General features: G+C 43.0%; 1 pseudogene; it reads right to left on the reverse strand.

Annotated features, from left to right (window-relative positions):
• Positions 1 to 468: 468 nt before the first annotated feature.
• Positions 469 to 23,809, reverse strand: LOC112628335 (annotated as a pseudogene).
• Between the last annotated feature and the right edge of the window lie 578 nt (positions 23,810 to 24,387).

Consider the following 24,387-nt stretch of genomic DNA (forward strand, 5'->3'; position numbering starts at 1 on the left):
TGGGAGTCTGGCCACAGAGATGAGATTCCCAGCTTTGCCTGTCATCAGGGATGACATCTCAGCCAAGGCCAGCCCCCTTCCTAGGCCTCGATTTCCTCTTCTGTAAAGCAGAGAGGAGCATGGTGCCTACCTCCTGGGGGGCAGTTAAAAGCACTCCACAACAAGATAAGGTGAAATAACAGCCTGTGTGCACCAGGTTCTCCTTATATACTAGCTAGACGCTTCAGACAGAAAGCTACATTACAGAAAGGGACAGTGATGTTCAAAGTGACTTCTGAGCCATGTAGCACATCACCCCCAAACACTGCCATGGATATTCTCTCACTGAATCCTTATAATTATTTTCTTTTATGGATGAGAACAGGAGAGCTTAGAGACATTTGATGCCTGGCCCAGGTTGCATAGCCCACGCCATGGCTCAGGCTCCCAGTTCTGCGCTGTCTCGAACCTGGGCTACCCTGCAGTGGATCACTGAGAGGGTGAGTCCTGCTGTTCTGTGGATGGTGCCTGCAAGCCCCAGGGAGGTGTGGACAGAGGTGAGTTTTGCAAAGGGGTGGTGTTGCCCAGATCAGGGCTCCATATGGGCACAGGGAGTTCTGGAAGGTTGGAAATTCCCCAGAAGACAAGCTGAGGAAGGGAGACAGCAGCAAGGCCAGGAGGGAGGCCAAGGAGGCAAAAGACGACAGGATCAGAAAAAGGCAGGCAGGAGGCCAGGGCCGGCTGCAGCAGAGGGGCAGATTCTGTGAGGCCAGCTGCTGAGGGTGCAGGGTGCAGAGCTCGATGAGACCCAGGATGGTCAGTGCAGAAAGCCCGTGCCCCGGAGAACTGGAGGAGGCCTGGCGCATCTCCACTGCTGGCAACTCCTTAGAGGCACTGGCTCAGCAGGAAGAGGAGGCCAGCCAGACACCGGGGCAGGTGGGGTGAGCACACAGGGAGCAGCGGGGAGCCAGATGGGGGGAGAAAAAGAAGCTGGCGCTAACCATGGGCAGAGTATCCTCACATTTGGTCAACTACACATGGACGAGGACACGTGGCTCTCAGGTCTGGTGATCCCAAGCTCTGGGGAGGGCTGGAGCACAGGGGGCTCTCTCACTGCTGGTGAGAAGAGAAACTTCCCGGCCATGCAGGGGCAGCGTCTGCAGCACCTACCAAAGTGAAGAAACCCAGTTCCACCCCCAGGTACATTTCTGACAGGCACTGTGCACAGGTGCACCTGGAGACAGGATATTTATGGAGCAACCTTCCTAAGAGCCAAAGATCAGAAGCAACCCCAAGTCCATCAATAACAGAAGAGAGAAAGCAATGATTGTGTTCATGTAATGGGCCATGCACGGAACTGCAATAGGAAATGAGCGAAGACCAGGCAATGAAATAGAAGGATCCCCCAAACACGCTGAGCAAAAGAAATCAGACGCTGACGAGGACATGCCCAGTGATCCCAGGGGCAGAAAGAGGCCCAACTCAACTCTGGTGCTTAAGTGAGTTGCCCCAGGTCCCAGGGCTGCTCATGGGCACTACTGACTTTCAGCTCAGGCCAGTGTCAACCTGAGTGTGTGTGTGTGTGAATGTGTGTGAGTGTGTGTAAGGGTGTGAGTGTGTGTGACTGTGTGTGTGACTGTGTGTGTGAATGTGTGTGAGTGTGAATGTGTGTGTGAGAGTGTATGTGTGTATGTGAGTGGGTGAGTGTGTGAGTGTGTGTCAATGCGTGTGAGGGTGAATGTGTGTGTGGGACAGTGTGAGTGTGTGAGTGTGTGTGTCAATGCATATGAGGGTGAATGTGTGTGTGGGAGAGTGTGTGTGGGTGGGTGGGTGTGTGTCAATGCGTGTGAGGGTGAATGTGTGTGTGGGAGAGTGTGAGTGGGTGGGTGTGTCAACACGTGTAGGGTGAATGTGTGGGAGAATGTGTGAGTGGGTGGGTGGGTGTGTGTCAATGCGTGTGAGGGTGAATGTGTGTGTGGGAGAGTGTGTGAGTGTGTGTGAGTGGGTGAGTGGGTGGGTGAGTGTGTCAATGCGTGTGAGGGTAAATTGTGTGGGAGTGTGAGTGGGTGAGTGGGTGAATGTGTGTCAATGCGTGTGAGGGTGAATGTGTGTGTGGGAGAGTGTGAGTGTGCAAGTGGGTGAGTGGGTGGGTGAATGTGTGTCAATGCGTGTGAGGGTGAATGTGTGTGGGGGAGTGTGAGTGTGTGAGTGGGTGAGTGGGTGTGTGTCAATGCATGTGAGGGTGAATGTGTGTGGGGGGAGAGTGTGTGTGAGTGGGTGGGTGTGTGTCACTGCGTGTGAGGGTGAATATGTGGGAGAGTGTGTGAGTGTGTGGGTGAGTGGGTGGGTGAGTGTGTGTCAATGCTTGTGAGGGTGAATGTGTGTGTGGGAGAGTGTGTGAGTGTGTGTGAGTGGGTGAGTGGGTGAGTGTGTGTCAATGCGTGTGAGGGTAAATGTGTGTGTGGGAGAGTGTGAGTGTGTGTGAGTGGGTGAGTGGGTGGGTGTGTGTCAATGCATGTGAGGGTGAATGTGTGTGGGGGAGAGTGTGTGTGTGAGTGGGTGAGTGGGTGTGTGTCAATGCATGTGAGGGTGAATGTGTGTGGGGGAGTGTGTGTGTGAGTGGGTGAGTGGGTGGGTGAGTGTGTGTCAATGCGTGTGTGAATGTGTGTGGGAGTGTGTGTGTGTCAATATATGTGTGGGTGTGAATGTGTGTGAGAGAGTGTGTGAGTGTGTGAGTGGGTGTGTGTGTGAATGTGTGTGTGAATGTGTATGAGAGATAGTGTGTGTGTGAGAGAGTGTGTGAGTGGGTAAGTGTGTGAGTGTGTGTCAACGTACGTATGAGTGTGAATGTGTGTGTGAGAGTGTGTGTGAATGTGTGATTGTGTGTGTGTGAGTGTGAGCATGCAGGTGTGTGTTCTGTGCTGATGTTAGGTTAGGCAGGGCTGTCTAATCAGGCCTCCAGCACAGCTGTTAGGGGCTGAATTGTGTTTCTCCCAAATTCATGCACTGAGGCCCTGAACCCCCAATTCCTCAGAATCTGACTGTATTTGGAGACAGGGCCTTTAAAGAGGCAGTTAGGTTTAAATGGGGTCGTTAGAGGCCCTAACATGATCTGACTGGTGTCCTTACAAGAAAAAGAAATTAGGACACAGACAGGCACAGAGGAAGGATCACATGTGGACATGGAGAGAGGGTGGCTGTCTGCAAGCCCAGGATGGTCTCAGAGAAACCAACCCTGCTGATGCCTTGATTTTGGGCTTCCAGCTTCCAGAGCTGTGAGAAAAATTAAGCTGTTGCTTAAGCCTCCCATTCTGTGGTATTTTGCTATGGCAACCTGAGCTGGCTGAGACACCAGCCTCCAGTCCTTCAGGGCTGGGAAGTGAGTGGGTCCCACATTCCTTCTCGTCCTCTCCAGCCCACCCTTAACAAAGGTTTTGCCCCAGGGAGGAGCCTCACAGGTCACCTGGCCAGATGGCCTCTCTAGACCCAGGTGAGGATCGGCCTGCTCGAGCTCACATGGCCCCTGGTCGGCCTGCTGCCATCCCTGAGGAAGAAGGCTTCATGTGACGGGGTGGGGAGCAGACCTGGGTGGGCGTCATGAGCCCACAGAGAAAGATTCTCCGTCATAGCTACACAGTAGAGTCCTGAAACTCAAAAACATGCCCCTGCTTGGGTCTCCCCAGAGCAATTAAGGCAGAACCAGGGAATGGCGTCCAAGCCCATGCGCTCGCTTTGTAACTTCCCCTAATGTGCAGCCAGAGCTGCGGCGCCCACTGAAGGGGCATCACGGACACCTGGAGGCGGCTGTGGCTCCTGCCGCCTGGGTGCGCTTCTAGTGCTGGTCGAGCGTGCTCCTGATGCCAGCCTGTAGGCTTCCCTCCGTCTTATTGCTAAATCCTCCTTGAGCAATCGATGCCATCCACCTGACTTTCCAGGAGAAACCCCTCTGTGACTTTGCTCTCCATATGGAAATTGTGTGCCGTTTCTGTTGTCACTGATTTCTCCAGACATGTTGAACACAGGCTCGGGTCCCTCCCAGCACCACACCTGTTGCCTTCCCCACACACCCAGATGGGATGAGGTCAGCTGCTCCGGGAACCATGCAAGAGCCCAACGTGCCCAGGCTCCAGCTTCCCCCACACGACTGCACCCAGCGCCAGGCTGGGGTGGTGTCCATGCAGAGGCGGCAGCTGCTGTGGGGAGCCAGGCAGTCCGGGGTCTAAAGCATGGCCCTGCCACTGACTAGTGGAGTGGTGGGGGTCAAGCAGCCTCGCCCAGTGAGCCTCAGTTGATTCCTGTGTAAAGTGGACCAGAGACACCCAGACCCTGGCTTTGATACAGGAGATGTGGTATGTGCCTGGGGCAGGCAGCAAGAAGCCGGGAGAGGCCTTTGTTACTTTACCTTTTGCCTCTCTTGCCTTGCACCCTTTTGGCATCCTGTGATCAGAGGAGATTCCAATGTTGCTAAGGAGGCTTCAATCACAGGGATCTCCCCTGGCGGTTCCCTGCCAATCTCTGGAAACTCCCTCTCCTGCTTTTCCTTCTGAGAATCTCCAGAGTCAGTTCGTGCAAGGCTCTGCCAACCTCCAAGCGTGCCCCAGGGCTGGGATGAGAGGGAATGGGGAGGGAAGGGGCTCTGCGCAGGTGGTTGGGCCACTCATCTCTCTGCTCCTGCTGCTTCCCCTGCAGCAGTTCGGGATCCCACCAAGGGGCTGCACACTGCACCTTGCCTTCTTGCTCACCGGCATCGGATGCACCAGAAGGAAGCAAGCTCAGCACTGCCCACATGCTGGGCCTTTGTGTGAATTACAGAAGGCGCCCCTCTGGGCAGCACCAGCCCCTGGCATGGCATGGCAAAAGTGGCATGGGCTGGATTTCGGGTCCAATTTGCCTCCTAGCTGGGCACATTTGGCTCAACACAACTACACAACTGAACAGAACAACCCTGAAGACAATTGCCATTCAGTCATCACCCAGAGAAACCATTTATAGCAAGGGAAACAGCAGCTCACTGCAAAGCCTGATTCTGCAGTGTCTCTTCCCAAGCCTTGCATCTGGAGCATGAACTCCTGGAGGGAGGTGATGGCCATGGGATTCATCCCTGCGCTTCCTCTCTGCCACACAGAGAGTGGGGTGCTGCACACGATGGGGACTCAGAAGCAACAGGCTGAGCCAGTGCTTACATTGTGGCTCTGTCCTTACTGTGCGGGCTTTCTGGGTGATCGTGCCTTTCTCCGCTCTGTGAACAGTCAAGTTAGCATCCCTTAGCAGATGCACAGGACCTAGAAGACTGTAGGCAGATGCAGCAATATTGAGGCAGAGGCCACCAGGCAGGCTCCTGGATGCCTCGGGTAGAGTTCCAGAATGAAATGCCTGTGAATGTGTCTCCCAGGACAGCACAGGGGTTTACTCGCAGCTTCCCCTTGAAATCTGAACTCTTCTCTTCCTGCTCACCTCCACTCTCTTGGCTATGATGCCCTACCCATTCATTGATTCTGCCAGCAAGCATTGAGCACCTACTATACATGCTTGGAGGAGCTCACCATAGGGGAAGGGGAGTTAGAGAGGGAGCCATCCTCCCAACTGACAGAGGCAGAAAGGAATTTAGGAAAGGCAGTTTTCTGGAAGAAATACAGCCTCCACTTGGCAAATGGCTGCTATGCACCAGGCCCTATAACAGGAGGGCCGCAGAACTCAGCCAAGGGAATCTTTGCAATTGGCCTGTACTGTGGCCTGTCCATGCCCAGAATAGCAGGGGACCAGCCCTTGTGAATGGAACGGAATCAGACGGGCTGATTCCAGAACTTGTGTCTTTCCCAACACCTCTCCCCACTCTCTGTCCACCACCCACCCCCTACCCTGCCACTCACCATGTTGTGGTTCTGTTACCTCCAGTTCTTACCCAGCCAGCGGGGTTTTGGTTGGGTCAGGAACACCTGCCCTCAGTGTCTGCCCTCCTGTCCTCCTCACAGGAGCTGGTACTGTCAGCCTCCCTCTGTGCCGGGAGGGCATGACCCCTCACCTCCCAGCACCCTCGCTCCTTGCCAAGAGGGGCAAGTCTACACATCTCAGGCTCCAGCAGGAAAGGCCACAAGAATAGTGTAGGATCTACAAAGTGGCCTGAGACTGCTGCCCTCTCATCATCTAACTACTGTGGGTGGATGACTTGCCACACTGTATGGGTTGTGATTTCCTCAACATCTCCATGAGGGAAGAGGTGCCATCCATGTTCTACAGATGAAGAAACTGAGAGGCAAGACAGGGATGGGATACCCTTGCCTCACGTCACCGGGTGGCTTGGAGCCACATCACACTGTATCCTTGAACTTCACACCATGTGCTGCTTTCTCTGCGCCTCCTCCCTGCATCCAGCCACCCTGGATGTGGAGGAAGATCAAGATCCTGAGGGACCAGGGTGCTTCTGACAGAGGAACGCCACGATTTCCTGACCATCCTTCCATGCCTTGGAAGACAACCTTTGGGGCCAGTCAGCTGGTGACAGGAACAGGACTACTAATATCTTAGTGCTTTCATTTCCTCATCTGCAGAGTGCAGGTAACTGCACCCAAGTGCTGGAAGATCTGGATGGGGAGACCTCAGCCAGCTGAGTGAGGTGCACAGCACACACATAAGTCGTCCAGAAGCAGTAGATAGAGGAGCATGAAATCCAGCATCTGCTGTCAGGCAGGTACTTTTCACAGCAAGAGCTCCCTGACATGTTCCTTTTACATGGGCCCCCATCCTAAATCATCCCTCCCTTAATACGGCTCAAGCCACAGGCATTTAGCAACTTCCTTTGCCTCATGACCATAGATGTTACCTCGCATATCATATTCCAATTAAAACTTTACTGGGTCCCCTTATAAAATGAACTTTCTACATTCATATTCATAGCAGCATTATTCACAAAAAGATGGAAACAACCCAAATGTCCAACAATGAATGAATAGATAAGCAAAATGTGATATATATATATACAATAAAATATTATTCAACCTTCAAAAGATGGGTGCCTGGAGCCATCAAATTCATAGAGACAGAATGTAGAATGGTGTTTGCCAGGGGCTGGGGGGAAAAGGGAATGTGGAGTTAGTGTCTATTGGGTACAGAATTTCAGTTTGGGAAGATGGAAAGAGTTCTGGAGGTAGATGGTAGTGATGGTTGCACAGCAGTGTGAACGTGCATAGTGCCACTCAACTGTACACTTCAAAATGGTTGGCCAGGTGTGGTGGTTCACACCTGTAATCCCAACACTTTGGGAGGCCGAGGTGGACAGATCATGAGGTCAGGAGATCGAGACCATCTTGGCCAACATGGTGAAACTCCGTCTCTACTAAAATACAAAAAATTAGCTGGGCATGGTGGTGCATGCCTGTAATCCCAGCTACTTGGGAGGCTGGGGCAAGGGAATTGCTTGAACCTGGGAGGCAGAGGTTGCAGTGAGCCGAGATTGCACCACTGCACTCCAGTCTGGTGACAGAGCAAGACTCGGTCTCAAAAAAATAATAATAACAATTAAAAAATAAAAAGAAAACAAACAAAAGAACAGCTAGTTTTCCTGTACATGGAGAGATGCTGGGGTAAGGCTGCCTTGGTGAAGAAGAACATGCAGTCTAGGTTGCCCAGGATTCAGAAGCAGCTGTTCATGTTGGCTCAAGACACAGTCGTCTTCTTGTTGAGTGGATAAGGTGGAGCAGAAGGTTGATCTGGCACACAATTTTCATAGTATTCTTTATGCCACAGGTTCTGTAGTGATGTCCTTTATTTCATTCCTGACACTTAAAATTTGTGTCTTCTCTCTTTTTGTTAGTCTTATTGGGGGGTTATCAATTCTTTCTTGCTTCTCTATTTTTCCGTTTCTTTGAGTTCTGCTCTTACTTTTATGATTCTCTTCCTTCTGCTTGCTTTGGGGTTTTTTGCTCCTCTTCTTTTTTTCTTTTCAAAATTAAGGTAGAAAATGCATAGAAAATTTGCCATCTTTGCCATTTTTAAGTGTGCAGTTCAGCAGTAATAAATACATTTATATTCTCTCTTTCTTCTCCATATCCCTCTTCTCTCCATATTTTGCTCTTCTATTTTAAAAAATTCTTGAAGTAGGGACTTAGGTGATTGATTTGAGATCTTTCCTCAATAAAGCTTTTGGTGCTATAAATTTCCCCCTTAGTTTTAGCTGCATCCTACAAATTTCGATATGTTGTCTTTTTGTTTCCAATCAGTTCTATGTATTTTTTTCAAATTTCCTTTGAAGCTTCCTCTTTGACCCATGAGTTTTTTAGAAGCATGTTGTTCAGTTTCTATGTCTGGAGATTTTTCTTTTGCCTTTCTCTTACTGATGTCAATATGATCAGAGAACACATGCTGTATGAATTCAATTCTTTCAGATTTGTTGAGGCTCATTTTATGGCCCAGGATATGGTCTGTATTGATGAATGTTTCATGGGTGCTTGAAAATGGTTGGTGCTTGGAATGTTTCTAAAAAGAAGTGTGGGACGGAAAGCTTGCCTCTGTCCGAATCCCCTTTTGACACCCATTCTCCCTCTATTTTTTTCCATACAGAAAGAATTATCATGATTATATTGATGATGGTAGTAATAATCCAATTTTTAAGACAGTTTACGAAACTTATGATGCCTTCCTCATGTCAATCACAGAAATGCAAGGTATGATACATTTTTATTTTCTTCAAAGGGAAGATACACATGCTGATTAACTTCAGTTATTATTAGAGAAATAAGTTAAATTATGTGTAAGTATTGTAGCAGACACTTGTTGCTGTCTTGTTGCAGTCATGCCCCTTTTCCATCTTGTTGGCTTAGCTCTGATTCTGTTCAGATGGGTGCCCATGAGATGGGTGCCTTTGCCTGTAGCTCTAGAGATAAATCCTGATTCACTGAAGTAATCAGGGTGATCCTGTCTCCACTCTGGGGCCATGTAAACAAGGTCTGGGTGCAGTTCTGGCTAACGACTCTCATGAGAAGTCTACTGAGTGGTTTCAAGGAACTTTTTAAAATTACTCTTCATAAGCATAATAATAAGCTTCCAGTATTGTCAGGTGACCTCCTAATGGATCTGTCCCTTCTGCAAATACTAACTCTGAGGCATTGGGAAAAGAAAACAATGGCTGAGGCAATGGAGGGTGGACGAAAGCAAGAAGATTCTGGAGAGGGATGAAACCTGGCAGGACTCACTAACACAGGGTGAGTTTCTCACTTGCTCTGGTAGGAATCTGCAGCTTCCTAGCCGGAAGAGTCATTGCACAGAATTGGAGTAACTGCAGCTGCTGGAGTTTCAGAAAGAAAAGAGTCATAGACGGAGAGACCAAATTTGGAATATTAACTCCACTCAAATCTCCTGCTGATCCCTGACAGATGTATGCTTGGAACAGGTTCAAAGCAGCACAGCTAAAGACTTTTAAAAATCTGAACTCAACCACCTAGCTTTATCTTAAGGACCTAGAAAATAAAAACAAAGTAAATCCAAAGCTAGCAGAGGAAAGGAATTAGTAAAGATTAGAGCAGAGATAAATGAAACAGAGACTGGAAAAACACCAAGGAAAATCAGCAAAACCAATAGTTGGATCTTTGTAAAGATTAACAAAATTGACAAGCCTCTAGCTAGATGAACCAACGAAAAAAGAGATAAGACTCAAATAACTAAAAGCAGAAATGAAAGGTGGGGCATTACAACTGATTTTACGGAAATAAAAATACTTACAAGAAAGTACTATAAGTAACTGTATGCCAACAAATTGGATAGCCTAGATGCAATGGATAAATTCCTAGAAAAACACAACCTACTAAGAAGGAGTCATGAAGAAACAGAAAATTCAAACAGACCTATTACTAGTAAGAACATTGAACCAGTAATTAAAAACATCCCAATAAGGAAAAGACCAGGACAAGATAGCTTCATTGATGAATTCTATCAAACATTTTTTTAAAAAAAGGACACAAATCCTCCTCACACTCTTTCAAAAATTGAAGATGAGGAAATACTTCCAAATTCATTCTATGAGATCATCATGACTTTGATACCAAAACCAGACAAAGACTACAAATACAAATAAACAAACAAACAACTATAGATGAATATTGATGCAAAAATTCTAAACAAAATACTAGCAAACAGAATTCGACAGCACTTTAAGAGAATTATACACAATGACCAAGTGATATTTATTCTTAGAATGGAAGATGGTTTAGGATACAACAAGCAATTAACTACCATTTGATTCAGCAATTCCACTACTGAGTATGTACCCAAAGGAGAATAAATCTTTATATCAAAAAGATACCTGCATGCCTATGTTTATCGCAGCAGTATTCACAATAGCAAAAATATGGAATCAACCTAAGTGTCCATCAGCAAAGGACCGGATAAAGAAAATGTGTTGTATATGCACAGTGCAATACTATTCAGCCATAAAAAGGATATAATCATGTCTTTTGCAGCAACATGGATTGAACTGGAAGCCACCGTCTTAAGTGAAACAAGTCAAACCTTCTCACTTATAAGTGGAAGTTAAATAATATGTACACATGGGTATAGAATGTGGAATGATAGACATCGGAGACTCTGAAGTATAAGGGCATGGAAGGGGGTAGATGATAAGAAATTATTTGATGAGCACAATGTGTATTACTCAGGGGATGAATGCCCTAAATGCCCTGACTTCACCACTATGCAATCTATGCATGTAACAAAATTGCACTTGTGCCCCGTAAATGTATACCAAAAACTCAATCAGTCACATTAACAGATAAAAGGGAAAATTCCCCACATGATCATCTCAATTGATGCAGAAAAAGCATTTGACAAAATTCAACACCATTTCATGATTAAAAAAAAAAACCCTCAAAAACTAGAAATAGAAAGAAACTACCTCAACCACAAAGGTGAAAAGCTAAAAGCTTTTCCTTTAAGATCAGGAAAAAGACAAGAATGACCACTTTCACCACTTCTATTCAACATAGCACTGGAAGTCCTAGCCAGAGCAATTAGGCAAGAAAAGAAAATAAAATATATCTAAATTTAGAAAGGGAGAAGTAAATCATCCCTGCTTACAAACAACATGATCTGTTATATAGAAAACTCTAAAAAGATAACACACAGAAAAATTACAGCCAATAAATGAACTTAGCGAAGTTCAAGGATGCAAAATCAGCACACAAAAATCAGTTGTATTTCTATGCACTAACAAACAATCTCTAAAGAAAATTCAGAAAACAATTCCATTTACAGTAGCATCAGGAAGAATAAAATAGTTGGGAATAATCTTATTCTAGGAGATGAAAGTCTTGTACTCTGAAAACTATAAAATGTTGCAGACAGAAATTAAAGAAGACATAAATAAATGAAAAGATATTTATGTTCATTAATTAATATATTTGGTAGTATTGATATCATGTAGATACCAATACTATCCAAAGATATCTACAAATGTAATGCAATCTCTATCAAAATCCCAGTAGTGTTTGGGGTAGACATAGAAAAGTCCATCCTAAAATTCATATGGAACTTCAAGGGACCCCAAATAGCCCAAGCAATCTTGAAAACAATGAACAAAGTTAGAGTTCTCACACTTCCTGATTTCAAAACTTATTAGAAGACTACAGGGATCAAAACAATGTGGTACTGGCATAAAGACAGACATATAGACAAACGGAATAGAATATAAGGCCCAGAAATAAACCTTCACATATATGGTCAAATGACTCTTAACAAGGGTGCCAAGACCATTCAATGGGGGAAAGGACAAAAGGACAAATGATATTGGGAAAACTGAATAGACATGTGAAGAAATGAAGTTGGACCTTTACCTAACACCACATACAAAAACGAATTCAAAGTGGCTTAAAGACCTCAGTGTAAGATTTAAAACTCTAAAACTCGTAGAAGAAAAAATAAGGGAAGGCCAGGCATAGGGGCTCACACCTGTAATCCCAGTATTTCGGGAGGCCGAGGTGAGTGGATCACGAGGCCAGGAGACGAGACCATCCTGGCTAACACAGTGAAACCCTGTCTCTACTAAAAATACAAAAAATTAGCCAGGCATGGTGGCGGGCGCCTGTAGTCCCAGTTACTCGGGAGGCTGAGGCAGGAGAATGGCGTGAACCCGGGAGGTGGAGCTTGCAGAGAGCCAAGATCATGCCACCGCACTCCAACCTGGGCAACAGAGAGAGACTCGGTCTAAAAAAATAATAGTAGGCTGGCCCCATGGCTCAAGCCTGTAATCCCAGCACTTTGGGAGGCCGAGACAGGCGGATCACGAGGTCAGGAGATCGAGACCATCCTTGCTAACAGGGTGAAACCCCGTGTCTACTAAAAATACAAAAATTAGTTGGGTGCAGTGGCGGGCGCCTGTAGTCCCAGCTACACGGGAGGCTGGGCCAGGAGAATGGCCTGAACCTGGGAGGCGGAGCTTGCAGTGAGTGGAGATGGCGCCACTGCACTCCAACCTGGGCGACAGAGCGAGACTCTGTCTCAAATAAATAAATAAATAAATAAATAAATAAATAATAATAATAATAATATAAGGGGAAAGCTTCAAGACATTGGACTTGGCAATGATTTCTTGGATATGGCACTAAAAGCACAGGTGGCAAAAGTAAAAATAGATACATTTTATTATAAAAAATCTGTACATCAAAGAATACAATCAACAAAATGAAAAAGCGGCCTACAGAATAAGAGAAAATATTTACAAATTATATATATGATAAAAGGTTAATATTCAGAATATATAAAGAATTCCAATAGCTCAACAGCAAAAAAAACAAAAACAAAAAACCTCAATTAAAAAAATGTTACAGGTAAAGAATTGAATAGACATTTCTCCAAAGAAAATATACAAATGGCTAACAAGCACATGAAGAGATGCTCAGCATCACTAATCATTGAAAAAAATACAAATTAAAATCACAATAAGATACCACTTCATACCTAGTAGTATGCCACTTTAAAAAACAACAAGAGTTGACAAGGACATGATGAAACTGGAACACTAGTGTGCTATTGTAAGAGTGTAACAGGTTTTGCTGCTGTGGAAAAGACTATGGTGGTTCCTCAAAAAATTGAAAATAGACCAGGCACAGTGTATCACACCTGTAATCCCAACACTTTGGGAGGCCAAGACAGGCAGATCACCTGAGGTCAGGAGTTTGAGAACAGCTTGACCAACATGGCAAAACCCTGTCTCTACTGAAAATACAAAAAATTAGCTGGGCGTGGTGGCAGGCGCCTGTAATCCTAGCTACTTGGGAGGCTGAAGCAGAAGAATTGCTTGAACCCAGGAGGTGGAGGCTGCAGTGAGCCAAGATTGTGCCATTGTACTCCAGCCTGGGCAACAAGATTGAAACTCTGTCTCAAAAAAAAAAAAAAAAAAATTGAAAAGAGATTTACCATATGATTCAGCACTTCCATGTTTGGGCATATACCCGAAAGAATTGAGAGCAGGGACTCAAACAGATATTTGTACACCCATTTTCATAGTCATGTTATTCACAATAGACAAAAGATGGAAGCAGCACAAGTGTCCATCAATGCATGAGCACAAAACAAAATGTGGTGTATACATACAGCAAGATATTATTCAGCCTTAGAAAGGAAGGAAATCTGGACACATGCTACGACATGCATGCACCTTGAGGACACTGTGCTAAGTGAAATAAGCTAGTCAGAAAAGGTACCTAGAATAGTCAGATTTATAGAGACAGAAAATAGAATGGGGGTTACCAGGACCCGAAGGGAGGAAGGAATAGAGAGTTGTTTGGTGGGTATAGAGTTTTAGTTTGGCAAAATGAAATGAGTTCTGGAGATTGATTGCACAACAATGTGAAAGTTCTTAAAAATACCAAATCGTATATATAAAAACGGCAAGTTTTATGCTATCTATATTTTATCACAAGTTTTAAAATGCAAATAATTTCTGCAAAAAAGAAATAATAGCCCCAAATTTCTAAATTTTGAAGATTAAAGAAACTCAGTAAACTCCAAGAAGTACAAATACAAAGAAAACCAAGCCAGGGCACATCAGAGTCAAACTTCTGAAAACAAGTCTTTTATAGAAAGAATCTCAAAAGAAGCCAGAAAAAAAATACGTATAGGTGAAAAAACACTTGAGTTATCACTGACTTCTCATCAGAAACAATGGAGACCAGAAGTTATTTAAAAGCTTTGAAAGAAAAATCCATTAACTCAGAAGTTTATATTCAGTGAAAATATCTTTCAAGATTAAAGATGAAATAAAAACTTGCTTAGGTAAAAAGAAAATTAAGAGAATTTATAGCCAGCAAACTTCAGTATAAGAAAAAAAGAGTTTCCTCAGGCTGAAAGGAAATGATACTAGACAGAAAATTGAATCTTTAGGAAGGGAAGAATAACATAAGAAATAGTATATTTCTGGGTAAATATAACATACTATTTTTCTTTTAATTTTTAAAAATATATAAAACTGTCAAAGGAAAAATAGAGCAATGCCTTGTGAGGTAATATATGTAGAGGTAACACATATGATTACTATAGCGTAAAAAACAGAGGAATGGAAAATGTTCCTATATGGCCAGAAGGTTTCTACACTTTAGGTAAATGGTACAATATTAATAGGAAGTAACCTGTGGAGGGTTAGTAGTGTTATCCCCAAGACAAACATCTAAAAATGCAAAGATATAGTTAAAACCAACAGATAAATCAAAAATTTGAAATTCTGAAAATTACTAAAATAATAACTTAAAAAAGTAAGAAAGGATGAACAAAAACAGAGGGACAAACACAAAGCAATAAAATGGGAGTCCCAAATTCAACTATAACAATAAAAGTGAATATGTATTAGCCCATCTTCACACTGCTATAAAGATACTACCAGAGACTGGGTAATTTATAAACAAAAGAGGTTAAATGAACTCACAGCTCCACATGGCTAGGGAGGCCTCAGGAAACTTGCAATCATGATGAAAGGCAAAGGGGAAGCAGGCACCTTCTTCACAAGGTGGCAAGAGACAGAGAGAGAGTACAGGAGAAATGTCACTTTTAAGCCATCAGATCTCGGGAAAACTCCCTCACTATCACAAGAACAGCATGAGGGAAACTGTCTCCATGATCAAGTCACCTCCCACCAGGTCCCTCCCTTGACACACGGAAATTACAATTTGAGATGAGATTTGGGTGGGAACACAAAGCCAAACCACATTATTCCACCCCTGGCCCCTCCCAAATCTCATGTCCTTCTAACATTTCAAAACCAATAATGCCTTCCCAATGGTTTCCCAAAATCTTAACTCATTCTCATTCCAGCATTAACCCAAAAGTCCAAGTCTAAATTCTCATCTGAGACAAGGCAAGTCCCTTCTGCCTATGAACTTGTAAAATCAAAAACAAGCTAGTTACTTCCAAGTTACAATGGGGGTACAGGCATTGGGTAACTGTTCCCATTCCAAATGGGAGAAATTGGCTAAAACAAAGGGCCCACATGCCTCATGCAAGCCTGAAACCCAGCAGGGCACTCATTAAATCTTAATGCTCCAAAATAATCTCCTTTGATTCCATGTCTCACATCCAGGATGCACTGATGTGAGGGGTGGCCTCCCAAGACCTTGGGCAGCTCTGCCCCTGTGGCTCTGCAGAGTACATCCCCTGTGGCTGGTTTCACTGACTGGCACTGAGTGCCTAAGGCTTTTCCAGGTGCATGGTGCAAGCTGTCAGTGAATCTACCATTCTGGGGTTTGAAGGACGGTGGCCCTCTTCTCACAGCTCCACTAGGCAGTGCCTCAGTGGGGCTCTGTGTTGGGACTCTAACCCCACATTTCCCCTCTGCGTTGCCCTAGTAGAGGTTCTCCATAAGGGCTCTGCCCCTGCAGCAGAATTCTGCCTGGATAATCAGGTGTTTCCATACATCTTCTGAAATGTAGGCAGAGGCACCCAAAGCTCAACTCTTGTCTTCTGTGCACCTGCAGGCCCAACACCATGTGGAAGCCTCAAAGGCTTGGGGCTTGCACGCTCTGAAGCAATGGCCTGACCTGTACTGTGGCCCCTGTTAGCCACAGCTGAAGCTTGAGCAGCTGGGACACAGGGCACCAAGTCCCTATATTGCACAAAGCAGTTGGGCCCTGGGCCTGGCCCGTGAAACCATTTTTCCCTCCTAGGCCTCTGGGCCTGTGATGGGAGGGGCTGCCTTGAAGATCTCTGAAATGCCCTAGAGACATTTTCCTGATTGTCTTGGCAATTAACATTCAGTTCCTCATTATTCATGAAAATTTCTGCAGCTGACTTGAACTTCTCCCCTGAAAATGGGTTTTTCTTTTCTATCACATGGTCAGGCTGCAAATTTTCTAAACTTCTATTCTTTGCTTCCCCTTTAAACATAAGTTCCAATTTCAAACCGTCTCTTCATGAGCTCATATAACTACACACTTTCAGGAAAAGCCCAAGTCACCTCTTGAATGCTTTGCTGCTTAGAAATGTCCTCTGCCAGATACCCCAAATTATCTCTCTCAAGTTCAAATTTCCACAGATCTCTACAGCAGGGACAAAATGCCTCCAGTCTCTTTGCTAAAGCATATCAAGAGTGACCTTTGCTCCAGTTCCCAATAAGTTCCTTATATCCATCTGAGACCACCTCAGCCTGGAATTCATTGTCCATATCACTATCAGCATTTTGGTCAAAACCATTCAACAAGTCTCTAGGCAGTCCCAAACTTTCCCACATCTTCCTGTCTTCTTCTGAGTCCTCCAAACTGTTCCAACCTCTGCCCATTACCAAGTTCCAAAGTCACTTCCACATTTTCAGGGATCTTTATAGCAGTACCCCATTCCTGGTGCCAAAATCTGTATTAGGGATCTTCAGAGGGACAGAACTAATAGGATATATGTATATATGAAAAGTAGTTTATTAAGGAAAATTGACTCACGTGATCACAAGATGAAGTCCCACTTGCTGTCTGCAAGCTGAGGAGCAAGAGAGCCAGTAGTGGCTCAGTCTGAGTCCCAAAGCCTCAAAAGTAGGGAAGCCAACAGTGCCACCTTCAATCTGTGGCTGAAGGCCTGAGAGCCCCTGGCAAACAACTGGTATAAGTCCAAGAGGAAAAGAACTTGGAGTCTGATGTTCAAGGGCAGGAGGCATCCAGCATGGGAGCAAGATGAAAGCCTGAAAACTCAACAAGCCAGTTTATTTCGCCTTCTTCTGCCTGCTTTTTCTAGTCGCACTGACAGCTGATGGAAAGGTGCCCACCCACATTGACAGTAAGTGTTTCTTTCCCAGTCCACTGACTCAAATGTTAACCTCCTCTGGCAACACCCTTACAGACACACCCAGAAACAACACTTTGCATCCTTCAATCAAATCAAGTTGACACTTAATATTAACCATCACAGAATAGAACAAACATGACAATTAGAAGAATGATATTATCATTATGGATAAAAGAGCAAAACCCAACTACATGCTATCTATAAGAGGTATGACTTATATATAATAAGACACAGGATAGGTTGAAAGTAAATGGATGAAAACATTTATACCATGCTACCATGAAGCAGAAGATGACTGGAATGGCTATATTAATATCAGACAAAATTGACCATAAGACAAATAGATTTTTTGGAGATGAAGAAGAGTAAATCACAGTGATAAAAGGGTCAATTTATTAGGTTCATCTATAAACATTATAGATAAACCTATGGCTAATAACAGAGCTTCAAAATACATGAAGCTAAAATTGACAGAAATAAAGAAAGAATTAGACAATTCCACAAAGTTAAAATGTTAAACATCACTCTCTCAGGAAAAATCATAAAACCTAGTCCAAAAAATCAGTAAAGATATAGATGAACTGAATAATGCTATCAGCCACTCTAATCTAATTGATATTTTAGGACAATATATCTAAAATTGCTGAGTCTGTATTCTTAAGTTCACATAGAGACAATATGATAGATTATTAAATAAACTAAATGTACAAGGATTTAAATCACATAGACTATGTTCCCTGATCATTACAGAACTAACTTAGAAATCTATAAGAATAAAATATCTAGGAAACCCCCAAATATTTGGCAACAAATAGCACACTTCTAAATAATCTATGAGTAAAAACAAAAAGTCACAATGAAAATTTAAAAATATTAAAACTGAATGATAGAAAATAAAAAATCCTATGTATTAAAATTAGGAATTTGGGTAAAGCAAAATTTAGATAAAAACATTACAGCTTAGAAACTTACATTGTAAAATAAAAACATCTTAAAGCAATGACCTATGATTTCACCTTAAGAAGTTGGGGGAAAAAAGCAGAGTTGAGTAGAATAAAAGAAACAATAAAGATACAGGCAGAAATCAACAAAATGAAAAATAATAGAGAAAAAATTAAAAACCCAAAGTTGGTTTTTTGAAAAGATTAAGAAAATTAATAAATGCTTAGCTAAACTAATGAGAGAGAGAACACAAATGATCAATATCAGGGAAAAAAAGAAGAAATATAATGAACAGTATTATGCCAAAAAATTTAACAACTTAGATGAAATAGACAAATTCTTTGAGAAACACCACTAACCAAAAGTAACACAAGATGAAACAAAAATTAGGAATAGTCCTATATTAAAGAAATTAAATTCTTCCCATAAAGAAAACTCCAGGTCCAAATGGTTTCACTGATTAATTCTATTAAACATTTAAGAAATAATACCAATCTTATGTAAACTTATTCAGAAAACAGAGGAGGATGAAACACATTCCAACCCATTTTTATGATGCCAGTACAACCCTAATACCAAATAAATAGCCTGACAAAAAGAAAAGAAAGGGAAGGAGGGAGGAAAGAAGGAAGAGAATTACAGCTCAAGGTCTTTCATAAAAGCAGGTGCAAAAAAAATTAACAAAATACTAGTAAATGCCATCCAGCAATATATCAAAAGGATACTACTTCACTACCAAATAGTTTATACCAGCAATGCAGTTATTATTACCAATTAGTAATTTGCTAATAAGCAATACTAATTACTATTACTAATATACTAATTAGCTAATATTTGCTAATATTATTGATATTTATCCTTGTATAGCCTATTGGATATGCATATAAGGTAACAGACAAACTATCACTAATTAGTTTAGTAATAATGCAAGTGCTATTAATTGTAATCTTACTAATACTGGCAAATACTATCCAGCAATATATAATAAGAATACTACGGCTGGGTGTAGTGGCTCACACCTGTAATCCCAGCACTTTAGGAGGCTGAGGCAGGCAGATCACGAGGTCAGGAGATTGAGACCATCCTGGCTAACATGGTGAAACCAAGTCTGTACTAAAAATACAAAAAATTAGCCGGGTGTGGTGGCACACGCCTGTAGTACCAGCTACTCACGAGGCTGAGGCAGCAGAATCACTTGAAACAGAAAGCAATAACAACAAAAGAAAATTAAAACTGATAAATTAGACTTCATCAAAATTAAATCTTCTGCTGATCAAAAGGCCCAGTCAGGAAAACGAATAGACAAGCCACAGAGTAAGATAACACATGCACATAACATATATCTGACAAAATTAAAAACTGGTACCCAGTATACTTAAAGTACTGCTACAACCTAATAATAGAAAGACAAACAAGCTAACAAAATGGGCAAATATGAACAAAAGAAATGCTATAATGGAAATACTAATGTCATACCAAATAAAGTTTAAAGCAAAAGTATTAAAAGGGGCAAAGAAGTACATTTTATACTGATAAAATAAACAATACACCCATCGAGAAAATAAATCCATATTATAGTAGATGTTAGCAACTTTCTCATAAACGAAGACACCAACCAGGCAAAAAACAAGGAGGGATGTAAACGATGGAATAATTTAATTACAAACTTGATATGAACTTTGTATCTGAAAAACAAAAAGCACACAGAACTGTTACGAAAATTGATCACATATTTGGCCACAAAGAAAGTCTCAACAAATTCCAAATAACCAACATCATGCAGACTGCATTCTCTCTTCATGATACAATAAAATTAGGAATCAACAAAGAAAAAATTCGCTGAAAACATTCCATGTTTGAAAACTAAAAACCTTACTTTTCAATAATTTGTGGATTCAAAGGAGATCATAATGAAATTATCATTTTTCAATCAAATAAACATAAAACTACCACTTATCAAAAACTATGGAATATATCTAAAACAATACTTCTAGGGAGACATATAGTTTTAATATTTTTGGCAGAAAACAAGAAAGATTGAAAAATTTAGGCTTAGAATAAAGAAAAGGGGCAAAAGTTAATGAAATACATGGATTGGGGGAGAGTAGGTACTAGAGATAATTCACAAAACCAAGGTTCTTTGAAAAAACTATTAAGATTTTAAACAAATCCTTTGACAGAATGAATCCATTGAAAAAGAAGATACAAAACCCCAAATCTGGCAATTAGAAAGGGAAATAACTATAGATACAGAAAAATGTTTTAAATCAAAGAAGATATTATGAGCAACTATTTCATACACTTTTTAAAAACCAAAGAATATATAGAATATAAGCCACAAAAACTGACAAGTAATGAAAAATGTGAGTAAACCAATTGCAATCAAGAAAATCAGGTGGCAATCTACAACCTTACTCAGATTTTTTGGGTATATTTTTATCAAATTGCCAAAGAACAAATAATTCCTATTTTTATAAGTTCTTACAGATAATAAGAATTAAGTAAGATAAAATACTAATATATATCTTGCAGATAAAAATAAATAAGCTTTTAATTTATTTTTTGTGTAAATATAATCTGTATTAAAATAAACGTAATGGTCCCTATAAGAAAGAAAAATACAGGTCACTTAGAAGTCTCTTAGAAATATAAATGTAAAAATCCTACTGGAAATATTAGGGATTCTAATCTAGTAGTGTCCTAAAATAATAATTTATCATGACTAAGTTAGGGTTATACCAGAAATGGAAAGATGGCTCTTTCATTAGGTATGATGTATGTATACTTCATCTCATTAATATATTAAAGAATAAAAAACATATGTACCTTTCAAAAGATACAGGAAAAGCGCTCAATAAAATTTAAAGCCCATTCACAAGAAAACATGCACATCATAACCATAGAAGGAAATGTCATGAAAAAAATAATTGACACTTATCAAAAATCTACTGCAGACAACTCATGTAATAGTAAAACAACATATTTAATATGGGAAAATTACCATTATCACCACTACTACTGAATAGAGTACTAGAGTTTCTAAACAATGCAACAAGACAAGAATAATAATTAGAAAGGTAGACAAAATTGTAAGTAATTTATGATCATCTATATAAAAAAAGACAAGCAACTCAATGGATAAAATGATAGAATTTGTAAGACAGTGAGGAAGGGTATATGAATACAAAATAAAGTTATAAAAACTAATAATTCTTCATTAAATATTCAATATGAAACTAGCAATGTAACATTTAAAATGTCACGACTGCAAGACATAATGCATAACACATATAAAATACACCTAATAAGAACGTGCAAACTTTATGGAGATTATTAGAAAACACTGAAAGATATAAAAGATTAAAATAAAGAAATAGATATTTTACTGTCTATGCATACAAAAATTCAACATTGTAGAGATCTAGTTACTTTACTTCCAAATTAATACATTAAGTGCAAATGCAATTAAGATTCTTTGATTCATCTCTGGAAACCGATTCTAAAATTTATATGAAGGAATGAAGGAATTTGAACAACTAAATCAATTTTAAACACCGTCATCAAAAACAACCTCTCTCTACCAGGCATTAGGCCATTTTGCAAAGCCAGAGTCATTAAAATAGTGCAGTACTGGTACAGAAACAGAGCAACGGAATACAATAACCACTCAATAGGCTAGGACATTGGTCAGAATGTAGAGTTTGATAGACACAGCATCACAATGCCTGGGGGAAAAGAGTCCAGACACAAAAAGACAAATTCCAGATGAATGCTGGCAGAGAAGGGACAGAGGGATTGGATCCGGAAGGAGACGTGGGAGCAAGATCATTTTTTGTTTTTTATTTTTATTTTTTTTCTGTTGTTATTTTTAATGAGGAGAGGCTGTAACGCAAAAAAGTCCCTGGGAAAGTGCATAAGGGTGGTCTTTGGGGTAAGTAGTTCCTGAAGAACTTTGGACTCCAAAGCAGAGGAGGAGAGGCGGAGGGATGTCAGAAAGGGTGGGTGAGTATGTATACCTGACCCAGAAAAAGGAGAGCATTTCTGTCTTTTTGCTCACCACTGTTCCATGTAAATTTCCCTTGTGTGCTGTGACCATCTGCAGGGTAAGACGGATGGGTAGAAATCAGAGACTCCATAGGAGGGTAGGGAAACAGGAACCAAAAAAGCCGAGTGGTGTTGTTTTGGGTTTCGTTGCTGTTTTCAGCAGAGCGGAGAAAACCAAGGGCCACCTCCACGGCCTTCGTGTCTGTGAAGGTTAAACTGGGGCAGCTTATCAGCAGCTGCCGCTGGATGAGGACACCGGGGAGTCATTGGCTGGAAAATAAGCCAAAAATGCTGCCAACAGAAAAGTCACCGTGTGGTCCATGAAACGTGCACCAGAGTGAATGCAGATGGCAGTGTGTGCAGTGCATCTCTGCTTACCTGGAGGTGCACCCAGGGAGGGCAGGTGCCTTCCGTCGGTTTGGTACCTGAGGTGAGACCTGCAAAGTGCGACTCCGTGGAAGATCTAAGGTCTTAACTAGCCCTGCTTGTGCCTCTGCTTGTTGACTCCGTGTGCTAAAACCAGACAAATACACAGTGAACAGGGACTGAGCCGCACCCCGCCTTCATGCCCAAAAGGAGAACCAGCCACACTGGGCAGGTGTTCTGGGGGCCAGGACCAAACGGAGCGGGGTTGTTAGTGGGAGGACACCAGAAGGTCTGTGACCCAGTACAGCCACAGAGTGAAGCCAGGGAGTGAGCAAAAGCAAAACTAAGTCCTAGGATGCACCCCAAGGGTCAAAATCAGAGTGACCTTTTCAGTGATGGGATCTGAAGCTGGAGAAGGGAAGGAAGGCAGGGCAGTGAGACAGGAACCAGGCGGGAAGCACAAGGAGGCTCTGGGCTTTGCAGTGGATGGGATCCCCGGGGGGCTCCCATCCATCCATCTGGGAGCTGGGACAGGCCAGGTGGGCCAAGGAGAGAGGCACAGCCTGGAGGGGCGCACACAGCGCGGAGTGAACTGAGAACTAGAGAAACAAATCCTTCTGCAGACGAAAACCTGGGACCCGTGGAGCAAAATAAAAAAGAGCCAGTGGCTGCGCAGTGTCCAGGAACAACAGCTATAAAACCTAAGCATCTGTTAGGATTCAGAGTTAATTTGGCAGCATTAACTGTGGTCCCTAGGGGGCTGAGGTGGCGTGGGGTGGGCTGTGAATGTTGCTGGAATCCTCAGATGATGCCCCCAAACCAAGACTCCTGGGTATATACAGAGGACATAACTGTTCTCTGCGAGGCTGAGCGCTTTAGGCTTTGTTCATGCATTTCAGACATTACATCTGGGCTGTAATGACTGCTGAAAAATTCCAGAATATTCTCAGCAAACAAAAGGTTCCTAGCCTTTAGAGCTGGACTGCTTCAGACCTGTAGGGGAGGTGCTGGTGCCCTGGAATAAGCTTCATTTTCTTTGACAAGAAACCCAGGCATCCTTGGGTTTTATCTTATCATGATCGCTGTCAGCAGATACAAAAAGCCTCCCCCAGGGAAGCGGCTTCGTACCTGTGAGGGGAATGGCCCAGGTGTGCCTGTGTCTCCTGCCACCCCCTTGATCGGTGTTGAGTGTCTGCTGGTGCATACCTGTCCACAGCCTGCCTGGAACAAGCATGGCCCCGCAGCCTGGGAAATAATAACACAAGGGTGAGTCCTCTCTGCTTTCAGGTGCCTGGGCCTTGAAGGCACCCACCCCCCGGGGGCAAGGGCTGTAAACATTGTTGGGCCATTCAGCCGGAAACCTGGGAGCAGGGCTCTGACAGGGCTCCAGGTGCCCCGGGTCACTGTGGATGAAGATGAGACACCGATCCCTTCCCCACGACACACAATCCCCCAGGCTTGTTTTCAGCCAGACAATCAGCCACTGTCCCCTCCCGGTGGGCCGCTCAGCTGCCTGCCCAGGCCCATGCCAGCAGCGGAGCTGGACTCTGGGTGCCTTTCCCAGCTTCGCCGTCTGCTGGGCTCAATTAGGGAGGGTGGCCTGGGCCTTGAGCGATGTCCTTGCGTGACTGGCCCCGCTGCCCTGGGCTCCTTCCACCACACATCAAAGGCAGCCAGGTTAGAACCCACTTCCCTTTAGTCACAGGCACAAGTTAAACAGTCTCAGGTGTCCTCAAATGCCCCCTTCTGCAAGTGTTTATTTTTGTGTTTATCCCCACAAATAGGTTCCAGCATTTCCCGTGACGCCCAAAT

Source organism: Theropithecus gelada, chromosome 7b (assembly GCF_003255815.1).
Source record: "Theropithecus gelada isolate Dixy chromosome 7b, Tgel_1.0, whole genome shotgun sequence".
NCBI lineage: Eukaryota > Metazoa > Chordata > Mammalia > Primates > Cercopithecidae > Theropithecus > Theropithecus gelada.